Source organism: Lepus europaeus, chromosome 2 (genome assembly GCF_033115175.1).
Source record: "Lepus europaeus isolate LE1 chromosome 2, mLepTim1.pri, whole genome shotgun sequence".
Taxonomy (NCBI): domain Eukaryota; kingdom Metazoa; phylum Chordata; class Mammalia; order Lagomorpha; family Leporidae; genus Lepus; species Lepus europaeus.
The window spans coordinates 122041235-122066547 of record NC_084828.1 but is presented as its reverse complement, the minus strand read 5'-3'; the positions used below and the strand labels follow the sequence as shown (position 1 = coordinate 122066547).

Sequence of the window (25313 nt, the reverse complement as noted above, 5' to 3'; positions counted from 1 at the left end):
GCTCTCTGCTAATGCTCCTGGGAAAGTGGCAGAGGACGGCCCACATTGGAGACTTGGAAGAAGTTCCCGGCTTTAGACCAGCCCAGCTCTGGCCATTGCAGCCATTTGGGGAGTGAACAAGCAGATGGAAGCCCTCTCTCCCTTTCTGTCTCTCTGTAAACTCTGCCTTTCAAATAAATAAATAAATAAGTCTTTTAAAAAATTATGGTAATTTAAGTTTGTGATCATAACTTCAATGTATAAGAAAATTTGATATTCATTTTTTCATAACATTAATATTTATTGCTTTATATGAATACTGTATTGAAAGCCCAAGCCAAGTTTATAAACAGATATTATACAATTATATACCACTTCACAAAGGCAGTGAACACATTACATTCTACAAAATTTACTTTACAGAATTTAAAAAGTCTAATATCAAAAAGTACAGCTGAGAAAACAGGTATAAGTTTGGCAGCCAGTAATTTTGACAGGGAAGTTTCAGCTCACATGACTTTAAATATATGAATTTGAAAATATTGAGTTTAGAGTAATCATTGTGCTTCGTGTTGATTTGAAAACTATAACCCTGGCTGTCGAAGAAGCATGTTCAAAAACATTTAATTCACTTCAAAATGTCATACAGATTATGGTAGTTTCTATGTACCCCTAATGCCTCAATTAGCTCAGGCACATTACTAAAGCAACATATTAATTCTTCCAGTACAACGCTGTTTCATACCATTGACATTTGCATATTCTAGACTAATTTAGAAAGAAATGTGTAATATTCACAGTGTTCAGGAAGGCAAGCAAAAAGTCAAGGAACCTGCCTGGTTCTTCTGGGATGGTCTCATGTCAGCTTCATAAGCATTCATTCTGTAACACAGTAAGCTACTGTTGGAACACAATTACCAAGATAGGTACATCTTCTCATCAATAACCATGTCTTTTTCTCGGGTGCCTCAGAAGTACACAGAAGAACTTCAGATCTCTTGAAATGTGTTTAACCTGGCATTTCAACAGACAAGATTTCCAGGTTTTCACAAGGGCCAGATTTTATCCAAATTACTCAGAAGAGGAAGAAAATATCTTGTGAAAGAGGTTAACTCAATCATTACCAATAGAAAAAGTATCCTCTGTATTCATTTCTTATAGAAACAGAAAAATATAACATTTTACCCCTTAGAATAAGGGTGACTTTAAGTCATATCTATACATCTATATCTATATCTATATCTATATCTATATCTATATCTATCTGTATATGACTTAAAGTTCCATTGTACACTAACAATAAAATCTGGAAACCAGCATGAAACCCTACAATTCTCATTAAAATATTGACATTATGGCCAAAACAGGAAAACTGCTAGAGCTGTCAGAGACAAGACAAAAGCTTTCTTGCATATGTATAAACTAAATGTGATAATCTCAGAAAAGTTTTCAAAATTATAATTACCTTCCAGTTTAAAAACTTTAATACTAAATTAAAAAAAAAAAAAAACTACACATAAACCACTGATTTGACCAGACCAAAAAAAAAAAAAAAAAAAAAAAAAACCAAAAAAAACAAAACAGTGAGCAGTAAGCAGGACCCAGAGGAGCTATTCACAGTTCTTACGTGTACAACTCTTCCAGGATTCAAAGTACTTTACAACCTGTTTCTCTTGTAAAACTACAGGTCCACTGTATCACATAAAAGTTGTATACAGTGTAAAACCAGAACTGTATGTAAAATACTGCACGTGTGTGTTTCTAAACTGTCAGTCCTGCTCCATTGGCTCCTCTGGGACTTCTGAGGCGTCATCATCATTTTCCATGGGTGACTGACAGAATCGCTCCAGTTTCACTGGAGCTGGATCCTTCTAATTCTTCTGTTTCATGCCAGTTAGAACCACTACTTACAGGCGCTGCATTTTCACCTTCAGAGTGTAAATCTTTCTCAGCTTGAGACACATTGGAATCCTCCATTTGAGTATATTCCTCAGAATTCTCTTCATTCACAGTTAAGGCATGATTGGATTCTTTTTCTTGATTTTCTCTTTCTGGGAGAATTTCATAAAAGACTCTCTCTCCTTCCTCTTCTTCCTCCTCTTCCGCACAGTGCTGCCTGGCCGTGCGGCTTTTGTCTTTTTTTTTTTTTTTTTTTTTTTGACAGGTAGAGTTATAGAGAGAGAGAGACAGAGAGAAAGGTCTTCCTTCCGTTGGTTCACTCCCCAAATGGCCAGGAGCCAGGTGCTTCTTCCTGGCCTCCCATGCAGGTGCAGAGCCCAAGCACTTGGGCCATCTTCCACTGCCCTTCCGGGCCACAGCAGAGAGCTGGACTGGAAGAGGAGCAACCGGGACTAGAACCCGGCACCCATATGGGATGCTGACGCCGCAGGCGGAGGATTAACCAAGCGAGCCATGGCACTGGCCTGGCTTTCTTTGTCTTTACCCTGTGGTGAAGACCAGGCTTCTGTCTGCCAGAACTGGAGAACTCTCTCTGGAAGCTGTCTCACTGCCGCCTCTCTCACTTCCTCTTCTTTGTCAAAGCTCAGTCTTTTCACTCCATGGCCCTTGGCTCCTACAGCGTCTTCATCTGGGTGTTTGTTATGGGGCTACAGCGGAGACTTCTGCTTCAGATGCCAGCGAGTCACTGTGCTTTTTCTCTTCATTTTGCTGTTAAGTTTGACTCTTCACCGTCTGGGCTCTCAGGCAAACCATTTGTTGTCATTGGAACTGAGAAAGAAACCTTTGGTCGATTAAGTGGTCTGGGGGTCCCAGGCCCACTTATATTAGACCTCTCAGGATAGCTTGGTGAATTTCCAGGAAACATAACACCACTCATTCTATTTAAACTATTAGAATTGTTTTTCTCTGGAGAAGGATAAACACAGCTAACAACCATCACATTCTTTTTCACTCCTCTGAGAAATGTGTTCTGTATAGCTTCTTCTTGGATCTGTCAGCAATTCACATAGTCTCTGAATAGTAAAAGGGATACTAAGAAACTGTAAGTTCAGTTCTGGAGAGTAGCTATAATCCATCTTCTCCCATTAAATGCAGCGACAATTTTCAGCATTCTTTCCTTCATTTCATCAAAGGGAATATACTCGACATCAGGGTTGGGAGGACCTCTTGGTTCAGGAGCTGAAGTTCTGAAGTCATCCATCACTATCTTCAGTTTGAAAATAAAATAGCCTTTAAATTGGGACCAGTGAATCCTTCCTAAATAGTCCAAACCCCAGGAGATCCAAGAGTCAGAATGTCAGCCGACTCCCCAGGCAGGCAGTACACCATCTGTGACAATAGGTGGTATACATAGAGATTGAATTGTTTCCCCAGTCTTGGCTACACGACAAAGAAACTGATGCAGGACAGGACAAACTTCCTTTTTACCCCCCTTCTCAAAATCTTTCAGCGCCTCCTGCCTCCTCTCCACGTTCCTGGCTTTCCTGAGTCCCTCGCAGCCTCCACCTCCCTCCGTGAGCCTCCCTGGGCCTGGAGAGCCTTCCCCCTACCCCCGACGCCCTCCCCATCCCTCGCACACACTCTGGCTTGCCGCGACCCGGGGAGAGGAGGTCGCCACCAAAAGGGAGCTGGGGAAGCCAGCGAGAGAGCAGCACCTTTCTGAGCCGCTACCAGGAGCCCTCCAACATCCGAAAACTTTTAAAATTTAGGCTTGATACATTGAGTACTAAATAAAATACAAATAACCATGAATGTTCTTTTCTCTGGGGAACCTCTTAGAAATAAAAAAAAGTAATTGTGTCTCTGTGTGTGTGCTGGAGATATGTGGAAGTACTGAGTGAATTACGGTCTCAAAAGCGGGAATATAAGCTTTTCAGATCTCAACCTTCACATTTCCTGCTTTCTGGAGGGTCAGGGCTTTGGCCCAGGATGGTTGTGTGGGCATCGTCTCCAAGGCAATGTCTCTGTCTGCAGTCCATGGAGAGTAGGCTGTTTGGTTTGATGAAGAAGGAGCAGTACTCATTTTTGAGGACTTTCACGTTGATGTCAGTTGCTGACAACTGGGGCTCCCGGTTGAAAGGGCAATTGGAAGTTTTCAATAAAAAAGTCTAGTTATCTAGTGAGGGAAGGGAAGAGTGATAAAGCAGTGGCAGGAAGAAGCCAAGAGAGGATAGGAGAAGCCAGGCACCTTCAACCTGGGACAGTGACCGTGAATGGCAACCTTGGCCTAGAGGCAACCTCAAATGGGTCACTTCCTAGGAGGCAAGATGGATTGCAGTGCTGGCCAGGATGATCCAGGATTTACATTATGGGGATTTTACATTTTGCACTACTCGGGAGTCCAGAGGACCACTGCTACTGAAAGGGAAATTGGACACTGGCTGTGTCAGCTACTGTGCTTTAGACAGTGTTTCCTCTGGCAGAGCAAGTTTATCTGTACTGATTTTTTTTCTTCTTTTTTTTTTCTTAAAGATTTATTCATTTATTTATTTGAAAATCAGTGTTACACAGAGAGAGAAGGAGAGACAGAGAGAAAGAGAAGTCTTCCATCCACTAGTTCACTTCCCGATGGCTGCAATGGCAAAGGTGCGTTGAAACGAAGCCAGGAGCCAGGAGCTTCCTCTGGGTCTCCCACATGGATGCAGGGGCCCAAGCACTTGGGCCATCTTCTACTGCTCTCCCAGGCCATAGCAGGGAGCTGGATTGGAAGTGGAGCAGCTGAAACTCGAACCGGCGCCCACATGGGATGCCGGCAAAACAGGTGGCGGCTTAACCTGCCACACCACAGCGCCGGCTCCTGTACTGCTTTTTTTCAAAGTTATCTTTTCCATGACAACCCTGTGGAAAGCTGAGAAGGAAAAAAGACTTTAAGTGAAGTAATGAAAGCAGAAGGGACATCGTACAAGTCAGCCACAGAGGCAGCCTTGTGAAGAGTGAGGAGTATGTGACAATGGCAGCCCGGGGGCCTTCATTTCCCAGTTGGGGGGAGGGATGTCACATGACAAGTGAGGAGGGGACTTTTCTTTGCCTACTAGAAGCAATAAGTATTGAGCTGGAATCTGACTCAATTTCTGAAGCAGGGAGAGAATCTCCGGCAGCAGAACACTTTAGGAAGCCCAGTTATCTTGACGTTCCGCTGCTCTTTAAACTGTCTGGTTGTGGTAGCTGAGTTCCCTTTAGGACTTTAAGTCTATGGTTATTTGTTTCCTTTTTGGAGAGCAGAGATGCATGGATTGAAGTAATCCAAATACTGATGAGTGCTAGGGAGTATGATACAAGAGTAAACATTTACAGTCCTTGGGATAGAATTTTGCAGGCTAATTATATCTTATCCCAGAGTGGTAGGAGTGAGCTCAAATCTTACTTTCCTAAAGGATGGTCGATGTTATACTACTTGTTCGTGTGTCAAGTATTTATGGGGAGACTGTGATGCACCTGTGTTGGGCATTTCTGTTAGGCGAGCCAAACAGACATGGGCCTTGGAGACATGGAGATCCCAGCATGGTGGGGGAGGAAGACATGACTCAGGTCATTAGTGCATTATTATATATTGTAGATTCTTGAGGGAGAGGCATTCGGTTCTAGGAGAGGTAACCTATGGGGCAGGAAGTCAATGAGGAGCAGACCTTGAAGCTGAGATGGGCTGTGTCATCTGAGGGGTGAGACAGGGCAAAGGGGAGGGGAGGAAAGAGACCTCTGCATAGTGGGAACCACCAGGGCAGAGCCCATGGTGGGAAAGTGTCCATTTCAAATGCTTGAGAAGCTCCTAGAAGGCCAATGTGGCAGGGGCAGGAAGTGGAAGATGAAGGTGGGGGAACAGGATGATCTGAATGTTAGTGTCATCCCAATTCAAATGTTGGAACCCAATCCCCAATGCACATAGTATTGGGAGGGGGTCTTTATGGAGCCTTCATGGGTGGAATTAGCTTCTTTTTAAAATTTTTTTAAAGATTTATTTATTTATTTCAAAGGCAGAGAGTTACAGAGAGGCAGAGACAGAGAGAGAGAGAGAGAAGTCCTCCATCTGCTGGTTTATTCCCCAAATGGTCACAACAACTGGAGCTAGGCTGATACGAAGCCTGGAGCCAGGAGCTTCTTCCAGGTCTCCACATGGGTGCAGGGGCCCCAAGGACTTGAGACATCTTCTATGGTTTCCTAGGCCATAGCAGAGAGCTGGATCAGAAGTTGAACAGCGCGGGCTCAAACTGGTGCCCATATGGGATGGGCAGGCAGAGGCTTTACCTGTTACGCCACAGCCTGCCCTAGGTATTAGCTTCTGTATAGAAGACACCTGCAGGAGCTTGTTTGGCCCCTCTGCCACATGAGGTTATAGTGGAAAGACTTTGTCTGTAAGAAGGGAGGCCCTTCCCGCTCAATCCGCTGGCGCCTTCGTCCAGGAATTCCTAGTCTACAGAACTGAAAGCAAAAATTTCTGCTTGTTTGTAAGTCACCCAGTCTCAGGTGTTTTCTCATAGCAGCCCACAGGGACCAACACAGATACCAAGTCCTGAACACCCTCTGAGGATTAGGCCTTTGTTCTAAGAGTAATGCGAGGTCATTTAAACACTCAGGCAGAGGCATGGTGTGGTCACACTGCGCTCTAAGACTTGCAGTGAGCATTTGGGAACTGGCAGAGTGGATGCTGGAAGCTCAGTGAGGAGAGAGGACGGAGGACTGTTGTCCTTGGTGCTGTCAGGATGGCTTTCCCTTGTCCCATGCAGTCCACAGCACAGAGGGCACTGGAATACGTGATGTTTGTGAAAATGACCTTGTTCATCATCTCAGTGGGCTGGGGCCTTGGCAGGGCTTTGAGGGGAGTCTAAGGTTTCAAAAGCTCCCAGAAGTGTTAGATATTGTTCTTATTTATTGATTCAGGAGGGTATGGCCTAAATAACAACCACCATGTGCTGCTACACCCTGCAGGCTTTTGGGCAGTGTCCTGTTTGAGTGCTCTCCAACCCTAACTCCACTTTGCCTGAGAACTTGATCCTACAGAACCCAAGGGGATATGGCTTTGGGCCATGTATTGAGCAATTTTAATACTTTGGGAAATTCACTCTATTTCCTCTTTACTGACATGAAGAACTGTTACTTACATCATTTAGGGATTAGCAATGTATTTTTTGGAGATGTCCAGGTAAACTGACAGGCTGTCTTTAAACCTTAGTGGTGAGAAGTAAAATTATTTTTCTTGGGTAGGATCATTAGTGGAACTATTTATTACAAGTAACATGGGACCAAACTCTGGAAAATACAGCTAGTTTTATGAAATCTAAGTAAGATTTAGGATTACGTTTATTCTCACATCTTGGGTTCACCCACTGAAGCAGTTTATTGTGGGATAAAAGGCAGTTTGTTTTCGCACTAGAGAGGGATTCTTATCCTATCAAAAGATATCAAATTCACACTTTCTGCTATCTTGGAACCTGTGGAGGCCTGCTGGGAACTAAATGGCAAATATGTTTGCAAGGCCATGGTCCAAGGCCACTTTTACTTGCTTTAAGTGTGATCTCTGAAACCAGAGGGAGCATACGGTTACTGAAATTGAAAGTCTTTATGCCTTAGGTAAAAAGGAATTCTGTTTGAGCAAGAGACATGTTTATGTATGCAAAGAACAGCGCAGAAGTTCCTGGCAGCAAACAGAACAAAGTCAGAATAATCTGGAAAGGTAACTTGTGCCTTGCACAGAGTGGCATGGCTCATGCCAAATTCTGAAGCTATCTTCTCACTAAGGTCATTGGGCATCGAATCTGTGTGATGCTGCATCCCTCAACTGTTTAAATTCACTGAGAAGTAAATAAATAAAATTATAGATTTGTTTCCTTGGTGGAGGTGATATACCAAATCCCTATGTGTTGGAAGGCCAAGCGGCGGATGTGCAGCTTTGAGGTAAGGACAACACAAGAGGGTGCTTCCTCCTCCTCCTCCTCCTTCTTTTTGAAAGGCAGAGTTAGACAGTGAGAGAGAGAGAGAGACAGAGACAGAGAGAAAGGTCTTCCTTCCGTTGGTTCACTCCCCAGATGGCCGCTATGGCTGGCGCTGTGCTGATCCGAAGCCAGGAGCCAGGTGCTTCCTCCTGGTCTCCCATGCAGGTGCAGGGGCCCAAGCACTTGGGCCATCCTCTACTGCCTTCCTGGGCCACAACAGAGAGCTGGACAGGAAGAGGAGCAACCAGGATAGAACTGGCACCCCAACCAGGACTAGAATCTGGAGTACTGGCGCCGGAGGCAGAGGATAAGCCTAGTGAGCTGCGGCGCCAGCAGGTCCTTCCTTCTGACCTGCCCTTTGCATCATGTAGGGCAGCCTCCCTGCAAGGCCCTTCCACCTACCAACTTCTCCACTTCCCCTGTGGGTCTCTGATGGGCTGCTCTGCCTTCTCCAGGCGAGCCCTCCCTGAGGGATCTTTTATGGGGGGTCCCATAGGTATCCATTGTGAGGTGATGTTCCTGGTAGAAGTAAGAGTCATCCTTGGAAAGAGAACAAACCAGTATGCTGAGCAGCTTGAAATTAAAACAGTGAGAGAAGTAGGTCCTGAATTTTATGAAGCAGTGTTAAAAGAGATAGGAGTATTTAATCCCCTGAAAGGAAGGTTAGGATAGGCTTGCTCTATTCTAGATATAGGAAGGATTAGTTTGAGATGAGATAAGGAGTAACAGGGTTGAACTAAGAGATCATAGCACCTTCAGCTAGGAACGAAGACTCCACTGAACATCCTCTGGATACCTCAGCGAGAACCAAGGGCCCAGTGTCAGCTCTCTGAGGTGGATTTTCAAGACTGATAGGAAGATGTTTGGAGAACATTCTGAGATCGCATCATTGTTGCCTCTGTAATCAACTGGAGGGTGACTGATGAAAGCTGGGGAACCTGGATGACTCTGGCACACGAGGAACCCTGAGAATGGAGGATTAACTTGCATCCTTGGGAAAGGCCCCACCTTCTTCCTCATTCTTGAGGTGTGGCCTCTGTTAGAAGAAAGGAGGCTGACTGGAAGGATTGTTGAAATGTGTGTATTGGGCTAAAAAGCAAATCTTTGGGCCCAAATGCTTGGAAATCCTTTATTTCCCTATTCAACTTTCCCTCTTTTTCTTCCTGGTGTCCACCTTAATATGCATCCTCCATATGCTTCGCAACTAACGTCTCCATTTTCACTTTGAGCAAACCACTATCTCTTGTCTAAATGTCAGAGAAACAACCAAGACCTTTTCCTGCCATCAAAATCACAAACTGACTTGCCCCTCCACGCTTTTCTCCTTTTGTTGTGATGGAAGGGGTGTCTCTCCTCCTCTCCAGGCTCAATCCCTGTGCGGGCACTCTGGCTCCTCTCTCATCTGGCTTTTCCAGTCTTCCCCCTTTCTAGAATTTTCTCTCTCACATATCTTTCCTGACCCTTTCTTCTGGCATAATTTGAAGCATATGTAAATGTTGCACACATCCAACCAACCAACCACCTCTGATGTGCAGAAACTGACGTGTTTATATCCTTTTAGCTTATATTGGTGCAAATTTTTCGAAAGCAATTTGGCAACATCTAACAAAATTTAAATGTGCATGTCCTTTGAGCCAATTCCATGTCTATGAGTAAATCTTAGAGGTGCACTTGCACATGGAGACATAGCCAAGAATGTTCACTGTAGCACTGTAACAAGCAGAGCAAAAACTGGAAGCCATCCATCAGCATGTGATTGGATTGCCATGCAGCTGTCAGATCAGAATGTACTGGAGCTGGATATTGCTGGTGTGTATCAGTCAGAGTTCTTCAGAGAAACACAACCAACAGGGGATTCATCTACCTCTCAATCAATAAATCATCTACTCATCAATCTGTCTATTATTTATCCTTACTGGAGCGTTCTAAGCAGAAGGGGGTCATCTTTCCCACCTTTGTCAGGAGGATCCCTGAAAAGGTTCTCTACACCTGAAGCTTTCTAATGCCACGTGAGTCCAACTACTTATACTGTTAATATAACATACTCAATAAAGGCGTAAAGCTTAGAAAACAACTGGAACATGTGCCTTACTGCTGAAGAGATCAGGTAGTATCGTCCTCTGGATGATCTGAACCTCAATGGGTTCCTGGAACCCGCCCAGCCTGAGGGGCTTCCATGGCTCTGCTTTCCTCCAGGACCCCAGGAGAGGGAATTCTTGTCATCCTGCAGGAGGTTCATCTCCACTCTAAGGCTTCCTTTCCACAAAAGCCCTCAGCCATGCCCTTGGCCTATCTTGCCTGCACTGGAATCTTGAAGTCCTTAGTAACAGAGAGTGCAGGGGGCTACCTCCTGAGCACGTCAGCCTGCATCCAGTGGGACCTGGCCGCAGTATAGCTTTTCCAGCTGGCAAGTGCCTTAGAAGCACACATACCATCTTGCTTTCCTCCCCGACTAAGTGAAACTGCACCATGAGATGCCTGTGATATTTGCACCAGCCTTTCATTTGACAACACCATAAATAACCCTAGGGCAGCATTGTCCAATCCATTTTTCTACAAGGATGCAAATGCTCTATGCTATCTGTGCTGCCTAGTGTGGTAGCCAACAGCCCTATGTGGCTATTAAGCGTTTGAGAAGTAGCAAATATGACTAAGGAACTGAGATTTAAATTTTATTTTACTTAAATTGATTAAAATGTGAATAACCACATGCAACTAGTAGCTGCTGAATTTACAGGGTTCCTCTGGGCCTTGACCAGACTGACTTGGTATTGGTTGAGCACCAGTCTTAGAATGTCAAAATGAAATGTGCTTAATATTTAAGTGGAGAGCTAGAATTTATCAGCTGTATTGCTTTTTTAAAAAAAAAATGTCTACTTATTTTGCTCAGTGTGTTTGAAACAGCAATAGAGAGAGGAGCAGTGGTGGTGGTGGTGAATCTTTTTTTTTTAAGATTTATTTATTTATTTTAAAGTCAGAGTTACACAGAGAGGAGAGGCAGAGAGAGAGAGAGAGAGAGAGAGAGAATCTTTCATTCTCTGGTTCACTCCTCAATTGGCCACAACAGCCAGAGCTGCACTGATCTGAAGCCAGGAGCCAGGAACTTCTTCCGGGTCTCTCATGTGGGCTCAGGGGCCCAAGGACTAGGACCATCTTCTACTGCTTCCCCAGGCCATAGCAGGAGCTGGATTGGAAGTGGAGCAGCCGGGACTTGAACCAGCGCCCATATGGGATGCCAGCACTGCAGGTGGCAGCTTTTACCCACTATGCCACAGCGCCAGTGCCACAGCGCCAGCCCCAGTGAATCTTCTAACTGCTGATTTACTATCCAGATGCCTGCAACCACTAGGGTGGGGCCAGTTTGGAGCCAGGAGCTTGGAACTCAATCTGAGTCTCTTGCATATATGACAGAGGTCCAAACACTTGAGCCATCATTTGTTGCCTCCCAGGCTGCATTTTTATTTTTATTTTTATTTTTGACAAGCAGAGTGGATAGTGAGAGAGAGACAGAGAGGAAGGTCTTCCTTTTTGCCGTTGGTTCACCCTCCAATGGCTGCTGTGGCCGGCACATCGCACTGATCCGAAGCCAGGAGCCAGGTGCTTCTCCTGGTCTCCCATGCGGGTGCAGGGCCCAAGCACTTGGGTCATCCTCCACTGCCTTCCTGGGCCATAGCAGAGAGCTGGCCTGGAAGAGGGGCAACCGGGATAGAATCCGGCACCCCAACCGGGACTAGAACCCGGTGTGCTGGCGCCGCAAGGCGGAGGATTAGCCTGTTAAGCCACAGCGCCGGCCCCAGGCTGCATTTTTAGGAAGCTGGATTGGAAACAGAGGTTCTTGGTCTTGAACTGGCACTCCAGTGGGGTGTCTGCAAGTGCCCCAAGCAGATTCACCCACTGAATCACAATGCCCACCTGGTGTATTATTTTTAAATGAAGCAATTAATCTACCAAACAATGTTCAACACCCCACCCCCGCATTGACTTTCTTAGCTTTCACACCATTTCTGTGCTGACGCCTTCTGAATCCCTGTCTACAGCCCAGATTGTGTTCTGAGCTCCAGACTCAAATACTCAGCCATCTGACAGACATCCGTCTATAGTTGTATGTCTTGCAAGTTCAGCTGAATAAATCGTCTTCCTGCCTTCCCCAACCTGCTCTTCTTCTGTGGGATCCGCTCAGAAAATGGCACCTCCCTTCTCCCACTCGCTTGTTCTAGAAGGCTGTGACTTGATTCTCACTGCCCCCTCCTCTCTCATTCACCACATCCACTCCTTCACAATCATCTGAATTCAGCCTGCTAACACATTCTGGAATTCTGCTTTATAATCTCCATGGACACTGTATTGGTTCAGATTACTCTCTGGTGTTCTTTAAATGCAAACCTGATCATGTCCCTCCCCTGCTTAAAATACCTCTGTGACCTCACCTAACATGATTCCATTGCTTCGCCCTCTTCTTCCCTTCCCCCTCCTCATCAGCAGCTGCTGTGTCCCCTCCAGGTTTACCCAAGCACATCGCAGCATCTCTCGCCATCTGGAGACCTGCTGCTCCACATGTGGGAATACTCTCCTTTACCACCGCTAGGTTTGATGATTCCTCATCATCTCTCAGGTGTCAGCTGGCAAAGGCTATTTTCTCTAGGGTTATCTGGGCCATGTCCTCCTGCTCATGCTCCCAGATGATCTTGAGACTTCCAGCTGTCAGCTCCTTGAAAGCAGAGATTTTGTCTGTGTTGGGTTCTACAGCCCTAGTAGGTACTCAGTGCTCTTAGAATCCTTCAGTGGAGCAGAGCTGGGTCAGGGTTTTGGGGGATTTTTTTTTGCCCTGTGAGATCTTCAGTTGCTTTCTGCTGGCCAAGAGATGTTCCAACACACCAGGGCATGCTAGAGAGCTATGTGGCTCATGGGAAATGGAGGCGGGAGCCCTGACCCCTTGGGCTTGGCCTCACAAAAGAGATTTGGAAAGAACAAAGAGAGAGGCCTTCTTCACCCCTACCTGAGACCCAGAGCCTCTAGGTTGAGCAGCAGAAGTTCCCAGGGCAAAAAAAGGAAGTGGAATCTATGGAATGGACTAGTGAATTTGAACAGAACACAAAACAGACCTCCCCAACATTTTCTCACATGGTGGTATGGTGGTATGGCTTATGGCCACTAGTTATAAAGTTTTTATATTTTCTTCACTTAGAAATATGTATCAAGGACTTCTGTGGGTCAGGCTCTCTGCTCTGGATGCAGGTGTTAAAACAGAGCACTCAACATACACACAAGCAACCAGGTCCTCAGAAGTAACTATCCCACAGGATGCAAGAGTCTTTGAAGATCCCGCTCCTCTTGTAGTTATCTTGTTTTCCACAGTCAGGGAGCTTTAAATGCCAAGGGCATGTGTTCTGATAAAAGGGAAATATTTACCAAACTGAAAGAGCATCACACCTCCTGGTGTCTGTACAACAGTAAATAAAATCAAAGTACTCAGGGCTAAAGATACCCATTTGGTCAAGAGTTACACTTTGAAGTCTGAACACATTCAGACAGAGGCTGGGGATTCTCCTGTCAGGTTATTCCTCCTAGAACAAGGACAGGCTGTTGTCACATGAATTGGGGGGGCAGCACAGGACCTGGTGGATCCCTGAGGCTATGGGAGTGAAGGTACAGAATTTCAGAACCAGAAAACACCCAGAAGGCACCCAGAGCTGTGAAGAGTTCCTCAGCTACTCCCGGGTAGTGGGCTAATCCTTATTGCAGAGGGTGGAAGAGCCCAAACAGGGAGAATCAATTGTCAGATTGACACCTGCAGTCCCCAGTAGGTGAGTTGCCCAGGCAGCTGGCAAGTGCCCCCCCCCCCACACACACACACACTGGGTAGGAGGGAAACAGAACTGGTATTTCTCTGCTTTAGAGCTAAAGTAGCAAGATAAACATAAGAATGCTTGTGGGAAGCCAACAAAATTTGTGCTTTGTTGACTTTGGTCAACAAAATGTCATTTGGTGTGACACTTCCTGTCTGCAAACCTCAGGGTAAATACAAGGCATGGGAAAGACTCTGAGGATTTGCAGCCAGTGATGGGAGACTCTCGCTCCTCCTGGCTGCCCCCATGCAGGGCTTGGGTTCAAGGCCTATGATTGCTCCTTCCTTTGCCCCACAGCTTGGCTGTTGGTGGTCACAAGTTTAAATTTCCTTTTATTCACAGATTGCTTCCCCAAATGGATTGTAGTATCTCTGAAGGCAGGGAGTGCCCTTGCATATTAGAGGTGCTCACTTCAGGCAAAGCAAAATACGCAATCGTCATTCAATTTCAGAATGAACCAGAAAGAAGTGTGAGAGTTGAACAGTGTGGCTCCCTACGCATTAAGCATTCAGTCAGGAGCTGTGAGAAATAACGGGCTTGTTTGTTGTTCTTTCATTCACTCACACATGTGGTGAGTGCCCGGCACTTTGGGTCAGGAGAGGTCACTCACAGTTCTTCACACTGGTAGGAAAAGCAGACGCAACGAGCCCAGGGAAGAGACCCTCGGCACCTACACCCCTGTATCCGCATCTGCTCGCTCTCCTTCCTATTTGTTATGCCACTTCTGGCTTAGGATAAAAAAGGAGGAACCAGTTCAAACGAAGTTCAGAAGTTCATCGTGTGTGTTTGTGTTTCCTTAGAGCGCACACTTGGCAATCCTCAAGGGAGGCCTTTGGCTGACCCTGATAAGCTGGAGGAAAGAATCACAAATGTCTGGTGCTTGTTGACCAGACAGCTCTCTGCGGTCTGGCAGATTTTACCATTTGCCACCCTGCTGGCCCCACTGGGAAAGTCAAGTCTCCCTTTCAACTGGCCCTGCTGCTGCTTCTGGGTGTGTCCTCCACATGTCTGAATGATACACATTGGGACTGACTCTGCAGATGTAGATGGACGCTCCTGATTTTGTCCTGTGAAGAACTTAGTTCCTCCCCTTTTTCAATGGAATTATATTAATGAAATTATGATGCTTTTATTAAATCAACACTCAAATTAACATTGTTGTGATTGTTGGAGATATTTTTTTCCCAGCTAAGGCATGCAGTGTACCCTGCCAATGTTTCCTTTGTTATTCAACTTTGCTTTCTCATCTTGGAGTTCAAAAACATCTTGTGTTTTGATGTACAGCTCTCCCTGATTCTCCTGTCACTCTTTGCCACAACTGCTGCTCTCCTCTTCGAAGAGTTCAAACACATCAGGTAACCTATTGATTTTTACATTTTATTTAATTAAAAATATTTTCAATTTATTTATTTGATAAGTGGAGGAGAGAAAGGGAGAGATCTCCCATCCTGTGCAAAGGAGCCAAAGCCAGGAGCCAAGAACTCGACAGAGGTTCTTCCACATAAGTGGCAGGAATCCAAACACTTGAGGCGTCACCACCACCTCCCAGGGGCTGCATTAACAGGAAGCTTGTAATCAGGAGCCAAAGGTGGGCATCAGACCCAGGTATGCTGATGTGGGTCACAGAAGTCTTACCTGGCATTTAACCACCAGGCCAAATGCCTGCTCTGATTTTCTGTTTCTGACACACGTTCTCTGGAGCCCACTGGCTTCAGCCCTGATGTGTCATCCACCGATCTTTAGTGGGATCCCTGTTTCTTGACTCATATCTTTTTCCTGGTTTGCTCATTTATTTTCATAAAGTTTTTCTTCACTATCTTTTCAATAAAACATGCTTGGAATCTACTGGATTCCTTTTCCTGTTTTTTAAAATTTTTGTATCTGAGAGCTCAATTTTGCTCTATGAACAGTTTGATCCTTTTCATGGGCGTGGTTATAGTCAATTACCTTGCTGAAGATGTTTATTATGGCTTTCCCAAAAGTGTATGGTGTTCCTGAGCCATCCTGGTTGCCTCAAACGTCTATGTGTGACTATGATCTCTAGTGGTCTTTAGCCATGAGTTTTTTTCTCTGAGGAGCTCAGTTTCCTTGACAGGAAAGGCCCAGCCTGGTGACCCTAGGTCTCAGCTGGGCCTCCAGGACCTCAGATGCTACAGTGCCAGGTTGCAGGTGCTTCCTGCCACTGCACAGGCTGACCTGCCCTTCATCCCTTCTCCAGGACATCTGTTGAATGAGAGAGATGCCTGGCTCGGGGGATGGAGATGTGCTCTAGGGTCCTGCCTCCTTTTAGAACAGCCTTTTAACCAACTCCCCAGCTGCTGAGCAGTTCCTGGAGCCTCCAGTGCTGTGGGGCCAACCTGTTAGCTTCCTGCAGCAAGCCAGGCCTCTGTGTCGCTCATCACTTGCCATTTTGTTCACAGTGCTCCCTCTCTCCATTCTTGTTGCTCTTTCAGCTGTGTCCTCGAGGGATTTTTCTTTGTTTTTGGCTTTTGCCTGCAACAATTTTCCTGCACTGTAGTGAATTTTGGGTAGGGAATGGAGTCACAAAAGGGCATTCAGTCCACCATATTTACTTGGCAGATTATGCCGTTGTACAATGGAGAAAAGAAAAGAGAAGCACTTGACATGGATTCACCCAGTTTGAAAGTGTTGCTGTCTCGAGGGCTGGCTCACAAGCCTCACTGCACTGGAGTCGCCCTGTGAAGGTGAGCCGTTGCTGCTGTGGATCCCCTGATTGAATACAGAAACCAAGCGCTCACTGCCGTGCTGTCCATGACCTGGCAGCTAAAGGGCAGTGGGAGAGCACCATGGGCTTAGTGAGCTCCAGGGCAGTGGTTCTTGTTCTGGCTGCAAGTGAGGATCATCTGAGGATCTTCCAGAATTCCAGGTACCTGTAAGTTGTCCCAAAACTAACTGAATCCTAATCGCAGGTACTAGGTCCTGGAGTGTCTGAATTTTTCTGAAGCAATGGCCCACCTTCTCACATGAGAGAAAGAATCCTGTAAGGCTTGTCACTGTTGATTGTATTTTTTGTTGCTTGCAGCTCAAAGCATTCCTGACTGATCTGCGTGGGGCTCATCACAGCCCAAGCAAGACATCGAGGCAGGAAAGGTAGGCATGGGGCAGGGGATGGGCTAGACAAATAGCCACAAGAACATGCAGCCAGCTGAGGCCTCTTGGGGCAGCAATGGGGGTCCAGGCGCTTTCCCGGCTTCTGGAGCCACCTGCTCCGCTCCACAGGCCCCTCCTAACTCCTCCCCGATCCAGCCCAACAAACCCTCCCAGGTCTCAAGGCAGGCATTGGGGTGGGGCTCTCTGGCAACTCCTAGAGGCTCTGTCCTTGCTTCATGTTAACTCTGTACATTATGCTCCAAAGCTCACTTTTGGATTCACAAAGTTTTTTTTTGGAGTCACCGAGATCAACACTGATGATCTTAGATCCTTTTTCAGTTCCTTCTTGGGCCACTGCATAGGGAAGTGGACAGAAAAGTCCCACAGATTAGACTCTCAAGATAATAGCTTGTTACAGCGATTCACACACCCACATTCAGCCCCAGCCAGTGCAGAACACAGATTCACTCCTGGAATCTACTGGAGGCAGCTGATGTGAACCTGGGGGAGAATGCAGGGCTGCGGAACTTCCTGGTGAGGGAGCCCAGGAGTAGAGGCAGGCCAGACTGGCTCCACCTTGCAGCCCCTCTCCAGCACATGCTGCAGCTCCTTCCTAGTAGATACACATTTAACAAAATGGGATGGAAGCCCAGCTCAACAAATATTTGCCAACAGACAACAGGATTTAGGTTCAGCAGAAACAAGTTAGAAAAGGCTCCATTAGCACTGCCCCTGCCTTCACAGCAGCTGGGGTATAACCACTGCATTTGTTCTTTGGAGATAACATGCTAAAGACATGCAAATACCCCCAGACTTCGAGAGCTCAGCGGCTTGGTCTCGCTCTTCCTACCAACCTCTCTGATCGTACTGTTCGGAGCTTCTCTTTTCCTTAAATAAAACGTCACTACTTCTACTCTTGCCATTGTGTCCATTCTCATAAGTCTTCAACACCACCAGGACAGGAACTCATTGCACCAATTTTCCTTTAACCCTGGGGATAAGGAATAGCATAGCCGGGAATGTTTCTCTTGTCTTGGGGGAGGAAGCGCCAAAGCCCCGTGGAAGAGAAGCAGCGAGAGGGAGAGCAGCCAGGAGACCATGTGGATGGGGGCACAGAAAGGAGTGCACAGGTGATCCCTGAGCAGCTCTTTGTACTGAAGAAGTCACAAAGGCCAGCCCTCTCTCAGAGAGAAGGCTGATGGACCACACACACCCCCAATCTGAGGCGGGGGGAAGGGAGACAGTCCTCTTATCTGCTGGTTCACTTCTCAAATGCCCACAACAGCCAGGAATGGATTGAGTGGGAGCCAAGAGCCAGGAACTCAATCCAGTCTCCCTTTGAAGGGCAGGAACCCAATCACTTGAGACATCACAGCTGTCCCCCAGGGTCTGCACTAGCAGGAAACTTGAGCCAGTGGCCAAAGGTGAGTATCCAACCCAAATGCTCCTATGTGAGATGCAGGAGTCTTAACCGCTAGGCTAAATCCCTACCCTAGACTCCACCTCTAAATGAGGAAGCAGCAAGGTTTGGGATGGGTGTGTGGAATCAGAAATACTGTGTGGCCGTTTTTGGAAAAATATATCACACCACAGCAGATGCCCTCCTTTAAACGCCCAAGAGTGGGTTATCAGACTCTCCCGGGGCAATGTGAGATTCCCATCTAGGGACCAGCTGAAGGGAAGGGCTGGATCTGACTAGGGTTAAAAGATGTACGTGGGGGGTAGGAGAGATCAGGGTGGCGACACCTGGGGTGCAGGAGGGTTGAAGCGGAAGTGATGTTGTGCCTTGACATGGAGGCTGCTTACCCTCGTGGTCACTGGTTTCTTTGTGGTGAGCCCTGCTCCACCTCACACAAGCTCCTTTCTCAGACCCACACTTCTCTCTGCTTGCACATTCCTGTCATCTGCTACCTCTCACTCATTTCCACCCTGCTTCCAAGTGACAAGGTGCTCCCTTTGGGGCCCCACAGTGCCCTGAGCACCGCTCGTTGGGTCTATTTGCCTGCACTGTAATAGTTTGGCTCCTTTTCCTTCTCTAGCATCAGGGCTGTGAGCTCCTTGAGAGTAGGACCTGCAGTTTTGATCTCTATATCCTACGTGTCTAACCAAGTGAGAGGCCTACAATGATGTTTGTTGAATGAATGCGTGAGTGAGTTTTCCAGCACTCATTAAGTGCTGGGTCTATCTAACACAGTTCCTTCCATCAAAGGCCAGCAGTGGCCATGCTGGCTCCTCGCTGCTCTGCTGCCCAGGAAGAAACTCTCAGTGTTCTTGAAGCTGAGGATATTCTCTTCTCTCTTCTAAAGCACCTGCTCACTTGGCTTCACGCTGAATAGCTTGAACATCTGAACTTATTCTGCTACTGAGAGACACGATCTGTGTGATAAGCTGTCTTTTCACAACCATCCAGTTCTTGTCTTCCTGTTTTTCATTTCGCCGATGACAAGGTGCTAGCAAGAGAGAAGACTAAGAGTTGGAAGCAGGTGAACCAGCCCTGAGTCCCTGCTTATCCACTAGCAGTGCGACCCCAAGAGCAGACCCTCCCAGCCTGCGCTCTAGGCGTGTACCCCACTCTGTCAGTTCTTCCCTCTTGACATGCTCAGTTGTGCTCTCCTTGTTGGCTCCTTTCTCTTATAGCATAATTAACTGTGAACAGCTCTTATTTTAACTGACTTCTGTCCATTGACTGAAAGTTCCTTTCTAAACATTGCTCTGCTTTCCTTTCATACCCAGGTCTCTTAGGAAGCACCAGTCTCTTTCTCATGGACACTGTGCCTGGTTGTCTTCCTTCTACTCTCTCCCGTGTACCTGTGAGTGGCCGTCTGCTCCCCTGGGTGACACATTTCTTTCTAGGGATGCATGCATTCAAGTCTACTTGGCTTGAGAACCATTCATTTTTTTTTAAAGGATTTATTTAGTTATTTGAAAGAGTTGCAGAGAGAGAGGGTGAGGGAGAGGGAGAGAGATCTTCCATCTGCTGGCTCACTCCCCAGATGGCTGAAATACCCAGGGCTGAGCCAGACCAAAGCCAGGAGCCAGGCGCTTCATCTGGGTCTCTCACATTGGTATCAGGGGCCCAAATACTTGGGGCATCCTCTGCTGCTTTTCGCAGCTCATTAAGTAGGGAGATAGATTGGAAGTGGAGCAGCCAGGACATGAAATGGTGCCCTTACGGGATGCAGGCGTCCCAGGTTGGGGCTTAACCCACTATGTCACAATGCTGGCTCCACCATTCTGTTCCAATGTGGCAGGTGTTATTTTTCCAGATTGGCAGTGGGATAGGGATCATTTGGTTTACACAGATGCAGATTTTTGGCTCCTCTATGGTATGCTCATACACTCGTGCACTAGCTGAATGGAGTCGAGCCACAAGAGGTGAGGGTGGAAGACTGAGTAACCTGGCAGCTGGAGAATGGGGAACACTTGATTACCACTTCGCCAACACCTTTGCTCTCCCCCACTTTCTGGAGCAGCGATATTACTTGAATATTAAGTCGCAGGCTTGAGTACTGCATCATTCCCTTTTCACCAACGCTGGGTGAAATCAACCAAACCTCCAATAAGCAGTAGGATTACTGGAAGCTAGAATGATTTCGTTTCCCCTAGTTAAGGAGTGGCTGAAGGCCAGCTTTAATATAAATGCTGCTTTGTCACTCAGCAATGGTATAGGCAAGTATTAGGGGTGCTATTGCATCTTTCCACTGTTCGTAGCCTGTTGTCCATTGATTCTTCCCATGTCCTTCCTCAGATGAAGGTGTGGTATCTGCCTGTTGGACTTGGGCACAGTGTGGCTTTTAACACACAGGTTCTTGCTCTGAAACCACCAGAGTGGTAAATCTCAAGCAAACAGTGCTAAGTATTATTGTCCTTTAGGCACTGAACATTTGGAACGTACTGCCAACCCAGACACTTTGAAGAGAAGATTCATAAGTGGCATTTCCTGTATTTACAAATTACTTTTTTCCACTTCACAGGAAAATGTTTTCCTTTATTCAGCCTGAGAAAATTACATGGCGTTTGTTACATGATAGTTGTTTTGGCTGAAACTTCTAATTAACTGGGAAGCAAGAATGTGACACCTCACTGTTCCTTTCAAATGTGTATTTGCTTCTCCTTTTCATTTTCTAGGTCATGCATGAAATATTTGAATTAATCATGCCATATTGTTTTTCCAAAATGCTCAATATCCTTGGGTGTTTTTATTGTCTGAAGTGAGACAGTGAAAGAAATATTCTTGTTTTTAACAAAATCCCCCCTGCGATCACCAAGGAAACAAATAAGATTCCAACACCCAACATTAGTATGTCTGTGTCCCCAAAATACTTCCTGTTCATAAGCAAATCACCATTCTGCCCAGCCAAGGGCATCTCATATGTGGCTCTGCAGTGGTTCAAGCAAGGAGTAATCAGGTCCGAAAACCCGAGCTGGTAATTAGAGGGAGGTGAGTTAAGGAGCACAGCGTGAGACCACAGCCAGAAACTATACTTTTCCAGAAGTCTTTGCTCTCCCTGGTGCCCTCACTGAAGGATAAAAGTGCTATTTTATTTTTTTTTCTTTGGACAGGCAGAGTTAGACAGTGAGAGAGACAGAGAGAAAGATCTTCCTTTTTCTGTTGTTTCACCCCAAAAGTGGCCGCCACGGCTGGCGCGTTGAGCTGATCCAAAGCCAGGAACCAGGTGCTTCTTCCTGATCTCCCATGTGGGTGCAGGGCCCAAGGACCTGGGCCATCCTCCACTGCCTTCCCAGGCCACAGCAGAGAGCTGGACTGGAAGAGGAGCAACCGGGACAGAATCTGGTGCGCCGACCGGGACTAGAACCCAGTGTGCCGGCGCCGCAAGCAGAGGATTAGCCTATTGAGCTGCAGTGCCAGCCAAAAGTGCTATTTAAAATCAGAATGACTGCTTTTGTCTCTTAGGAGATGGCTATAATTTATTTGGCGGTATGTAATATAGCACTTAAACTTTTTCTGAAGTTTTGGGAATGGCTGGATATCAGCTTTTTAAGTCCCCTTTGGCCAAAGAGGAGGAAAAGTGGGGGACAGTTCCACCCAGATTGTTGAATTGGAAATTTCAGGGGGAAGTGCCCAGGAAAGGAGAAGAAATGCAGAGATGAACAGAGAGATGAAGGGGGCGGGGCAAGGGAGGTCAGTGGGAGTCCCCCCCAGGGCAGGGGTGGCCAAGGGCTTCTTAAGAACAAGGATTCCCAGTTTTCAGTTTTAGATCGTTTCCCTTTTGTTGTTGTCCTGGAAACTTCATGGAGATTCTTGTGTCTGGCAAATTTGTAGAGGTGGATTTGGGGTTTGGATAGAAGGAATGTGAAATGAAAACACAAGGCAGGGATACCACTGGGGCCATCGTACACAGCTGCCCCCACCAGCCTGGGGCTCTTGATGGGATCTTGGCTCTTCCCACACAGCCTCATCACCCTTCTGTGTCTCCTCAGAATGGATCCTTTCCCCTCTTACCCCTTCTAGCTGCATTCAGTCTTTCGCATCCCTTTCCCAAGACATTTGCACCTGCCATTTCCATTTTCTCTTCACTCATCTTTTTAAGTTATCTTCCAATTTAATTTCATCGGATCATTTCCAGTGTTGTTACATAGAAGCACAAAAAGCTGCGTTTTTCTTTTAAAAGAGTTGTATTTTATGGGGTTGGCATTTGGAGCAGTGATTAAGATGCTGCTTGGGACACTGCCGCCCACATTGAAGGGCCTGGGTCTAAGCTCTGCCTCTACCTCCAATCCAGCATTCTGCTAACCTGCACATTGGGAGCCAACAGGTGATGGCTCAAGTACTTGGGTCCCTGACACCCATATGGGAGACCCAAATTGAGTTCTGGGACCCTGGCTTTAGCCTGGTCCATCTCTCATTGTGGCAGGCACTTGGGCAAAAGAACCAGTGGATGGAAGATGTCTATATACCTGTATTTGTCTCGTAAGAACTCAGAGACAGGGTGATTTGAAGACTGGTGAAGGGTTTAATGTTCATCTTTAAGGCCCAAGCTCACCTTCTTTTAACTACCATTCTTGGTATACTGGCTTTCATCCACAGCTTTGTCTCCTCATAGTTGTAAGCTGACTACCATAACTCCAGACATCAGGCGTTATAAAACTATGTCAAAAGGTGGAGCCAATGGTAGCTTTTTCTCATGTAGTCTTTTTAATCAAGTAGGAAAGCATTTCTTTTTTTTTGTTTTTTAAGCTTTATTTGGTTGAAAGTCAGAGTTACACAGAGAGAGAAGGAGAGGCAGAGGCAGAGAGAATGAGAGGTCTTCCATCCGCTGGTTCACTTCCCAGTTGGCTGCAACGGCCGGAGCAGTGCTGATCTGAAGCCAGGAGCCAGGAGCTTCTCCTGGGTCTCCCACAAAGGTGCAGGGGCCCAAGGACTTGGACCATCTTCTACTGCTTTCTCAGGGTATAGCAGAGAGCAGGATCGGAAGTGGAGCAGCTGGGTCTCAAACCAGCTTCCATATGGGAGGTGGCACTTCAGGTGGTGGCCTAACCTGCTATGCCACAGCACTGGCCCCGGAAAGCATTTCAAAAAAGCTTCTTATCAACCTTCCATGAGACCATTATCAAGATTAGTTTAGATGTCCTGGCTGCAGAGGAGGCTGGGAAAATGAGTGTGTATTATTTTAATTCTTTTTAGTAAAATATGTCAGCAAGGAGCTGGGCATTACCTTTGACTCCTCCCCTTTTCTTACCCTCGGTTATCACACTGATTGTCTATCTTCTAAAGCCACCTCCTCCATCCTCACGTCCTCCCTGCCTCTTGCCCACGGCTGAGCCACTAACAGTGCTTTACACAAAGCAGTAACTCAATTTGCCCAACGAATGAATGAGCACTACTCACAGAAAACACACATCTTAAGGTAAACAAAGACTACCCTCTTGCCATACAAACTAGTGCTTTTCTGATGCTCAGGGACCCACCTGGCTTTGATCTGGGAGGCTGCGGGAGGGGTATGCAGTGAAGCCTGTTATAAAGGATATAAAGTGTTTCTACTCTGTGGGTCCTACAATAGCCAGTGTGTCTCTCCTTGTGCTCGGCTAGAGGAAGACACAGAGGATGCTGCCCTGGAGGTCTGAATAACTGCAGGGAGAGAAGCTCTGAGAGCCAATTTTTGATTCCCAGGTGGATTGGCCATCTAGAGTTTCCAGTGGACTTGATGAATCAGAGCAATGCAAAAAAGCAGGACTTCCAGTCCCTGGTTTTATAGTGCCTATAAAAAATGCTTTACAGTTTCTGCTCAATTTTATGCTGTTAAACTAAACATTTGACATCATATGGCACTTTAAGCACATTGATTTATGGTAAGTCAGCAATTGCATCTGTAATAAAAAGTCCAAAGTATGGGTTTTAAAAGTAATCTACTGTATTTATTATTGACATAAACAGTTACCTGCAGTCCATTTGAACATCATCTTAGATTTAACTCATGTATTAAAGATATTATGTTTCCCACTCAGCAAGGTCATCACCAAGGTGAAAACTGTATGTGGTTGAAAATGAAAAAGATCAAACATATAATGATAAATATTTTAAAAATAAATGATATATAGGAGTTCATCTTTGTACATTCTGGATTAATAACCACATTCTGTATATTTGAGTTTTTTATGCCCACCCCTCCCCCAGCCTCCAACCGAGGTAACCACTAATCTCTTTCCCATCTCTGTGACTTTGCTATTTCAAGGGTTTTATGTAAATAGACTCATGTGCCTGCAACCTTTTGAGATTGGCTCTTTTTTCCTTCCCCCCTCAGCATAATTCCTCTGAGATCTGTTTAGTTTTACATGGATTGTCTTGTGCTTGTTTGAACAGGGTAGTTAATAGCAAGAGTGGTGTAATTCACCTAATTTGAGAACTACTTCAAGAGAAACTAAAAAGGTAGTCTTTAGACCATATTACAGCAAGTTTGTACAAAAAATGAATTTAGCTAATACATGTGGTGGTCGGCAGCATTTAAATTATTTTTAAAATAAAAAAACAATATTTCCCTAATACTAACTTAAGAGATGATTTAGTTGACTACTAGGAAAAAATGGTGAAAACAAGTGGAAAAGGATTCAGGTTTATTTATTTTGCATGAGCAGTATTTTTGCATGTTTAGATCAGCCTATGTGTATCCAGTCAGCTTGAAAGTCACAGGAATATGAAATCTGCATTGCCCTAAGACACAATTTGGATCGTCTTCTTTGCCTTGTCACTGTATTCTTTCTACTTTTTTTTTTTTAAGATTTATTTATTTATTTGAAAGAGATACACACAGAGAGAAGGAGTGGCAGAGAGAGAGGTCTTCCATTCATTGGTTCACTCCTCAAATAGCTGCAACAGCTGATGCTGCACCAATCCGAAGCCAGGAGCCAGGAGCCAGGAGATTCTTCCAGGTCTCCCATGTGGGTGCAAGGACCCAAGGACTTGGGCCATCTTCTATTGCTTTCCCAGGCCATAGCAGAGAGCTGGATCAGAAGTGGAGCAGCCAGGATTTGA

General features: G+C 46.0%; 1 pseudogene; it reads right to left on the bottom strand.

The window, feature by feature from the left end:
* Window positions 1-1748: 1748 nt before the first annotated feature.
* Window positions 1749-3154, bottom strand: LOC133749123 (serine/threonine-protein phosphatase 4 regulatory subunit 2-like; annotated as a pseudogene).
* Window positions 3155-25313: the final 22159 nt, after the last annotated feature.